The following is a 2,201-nucleotide window of genomic DNA, read 5'->3' on the forward strand; positions in this document are numbered from 1 at the left end:
GAGTTGTGCCATCCCTCTATGGCATTGTTTGTTTTTGCTCCTCCCTCTAAGCAGCTCGAGTAACAGTTCCAATAGTCCACATGGAAACGTGGTCGCCTTTTGCGACCCGACCTGCTTAGATAGCCAATCCATGTGTCTTCAAAATAATTTAGTATAGGTGCCAATTTATCCTCATTTGCTGTAAAATATTCTGATTCAGTAATTGAAGTGTAGTACTCGTCTACACTGTCAGGAGGAACAAAGCTAAGGGCAGTTCGTTTTTTTAGTTCAAACTGTAGTTTACTATCTGATATATAATCCTCAATTAAGGATGTTTTTGGAAGTTTTCGCCAATATGCCTGAGAAAAGTGAAAGAAACATCCTTGAATTTGGGTCTCTGGATATGTTTTTGGTATTGTATTAATCATAGTTAATTCAAACTCAATTATTACTTTTCTCTGACTTTTGTTGGATGTTTGAGGTTTTATCACTGATAAAAATTCAGTGTATGTTGAGGATTGTTTATCAGGGAGTAAACTGTATACTAAGGGAACTACTGTATTGTTAATGTATGCGTGAATAGTGTATATTTGGGTGAATGTATGGGGTGTGCTTTTAAACGTTCCATCCATCATCCAAATATCATTGTTTTCTAACCTTACTAGATTATGGGTTGTGCTAATGATTAGGATTCTCTTTTGAGAGTTTTGCTTGTCATGCAATAGGAAAGGTTTATTAGAAACAGTAATAGAGAGTTCAGGTGGAATTATTCTGTCGCAGTGTGTTTGGGGTGTTAGTCTTTGTGGGTTACTTGTCCGTTTTTGACGTTGACTAATTCTTCTCAAATTGGGTATTGTGGGCATACTACTTGCAACATGTGGGGGAATGTGTTGTGATACCTCCCTTAAAACACAAGGTTCATTGGAGGTAGTTGCAATATCTTTGATTTCATTTAGCCTTTCTCGAACTTCAATCTCCATTGCAGAGGCAGAGTGGTTATGGTCTGTGGTTCTTAAAACAGTGTCACCAAGAGTAACCGCTCTGCCTGTGCAATGGGTTGAGTAACATTGCACACACCTCCAAGGACACCTGGGTTCAGATATTCTCTCCTTACAATAAACATACCCACTATGGTTTAGCAGTCTGTTCCCTCTTTTTGATTGTATGTACTTGGCTTCTTTGGATGGGGTAGCCATTTGTTTTCTGAAAAGAGAAGAAAGAAAAATAAATGTTCTTCATTTAAAATTTAGTGATATATACCTGTTTAGAGGGGAAATGACAGTTTTATATAATTATTTTCACAGTTTACAATGTATGCATTTTCAAAATCTGTTTAATGCTTTTATTTTGATGTATCTCTATCTTTGTGGTTTTTAAACATAAAAATAATGCTTTATTGGGAGAGATAAAAGTTTAATTAGTTGTATAGCAAAATATTTCAGTTTTTCTTACCTTTAATTAGATTTTGCAATGTTCTTCTGGTTTGGAAAATTGATTGTTTTCTGTGTTTCTGAAAAGAAAAATATGTTTTGTGTTTTATTAGCTATATATAGTTTAATGGTGAAGTTTACAAGGGAGAGAAACAGTTATTTATTTTTGTTGGCTTTTCTTTTAGGAATGTTATGTTAAGCACATTTATAAAGCGCCTGGTTACACTCGGCGAGTGTGTCCCCGCGCTGCGGTGCAAGCTGCGCTGGCAAGCTACATCCTAAGCCAACCAGACCCAATTATCCCGAAGGAAATAAATAAGTTTTCAGATCTTTCCTAAAGGTGCCCTCCATGGGCTCCACCCGAAGGCTCAAAGGGAGTTTGTTCCAGTGCTGTGCAGCCAGAAAGCGAAAGGACCGCCCACCCATCCTAGCTCTCTTAATAGGAACGCATACCAAACCTCTCCCCTTTTACCTTTATAATATTGTATAGGTGGTTTCTTTCTTTGATTTTGAGCTGTTTTGTGGTCTGAAAAAGTTTAAAGAAAATTGTTAGTATATTAAAAATATCTTACATCATTTCTCTGAAATATAATAGTATATTTTTGGTTAAGGAACAACACATTAATGTTTTATAATTCTATACAATTTTTTCTTTTTTATTTGAAGAGATACATTTGTGTTTGCCAACATTTTTTATTCAAGTATAAACAATCTATTTACCGGTCATATGTATTTTTCTGGGGGAGAAAAAACCTCTTTTGTTTAGCAATAGTAATGTTAACATATAACTAT

The 2,201-nt window shown here is 35.3% G+C and overlaps 1 long non-coding RNA gene across 1 annotated transcript; it reads right to left on the reverse strand.

Moving 5' to 3' along the window:
• Positions 1 to 325: 325 nt before the first annotated feature.
• On the reverse strand, positions 326 to 1,938 carry LOC146783484 (uncharacterized). Its single transcript, XR_014970658.1, has 3 exons — positions 1,882 to 1,938; positions 1,432 to 1,489; positions 326 to 1,182 (listed from the first exon to the last, which is right to left on the reverse strand). It is a non-coding gene; the product is annotated as an uncharacterized LOC146783484 (long non-coding RNA).
• Between the last annotated feature and the right edge of the window lie 263 nt (positions 1,939 to 2,201).

This window comes from Triturus cristatus, chromosome 11 (genome assembly GCF_964204655.1).
Source record: "Triturus cristatus chromosome 11, aTriCri1.1, whole genome shotgun sequence".
In the NCBI taxonomy this organism is placed as follows: Eukaryota; Metazoa; Chordata; class Amphibia; order Caudata; family Salamandridae; genus Triturus; species Triturus cristatus.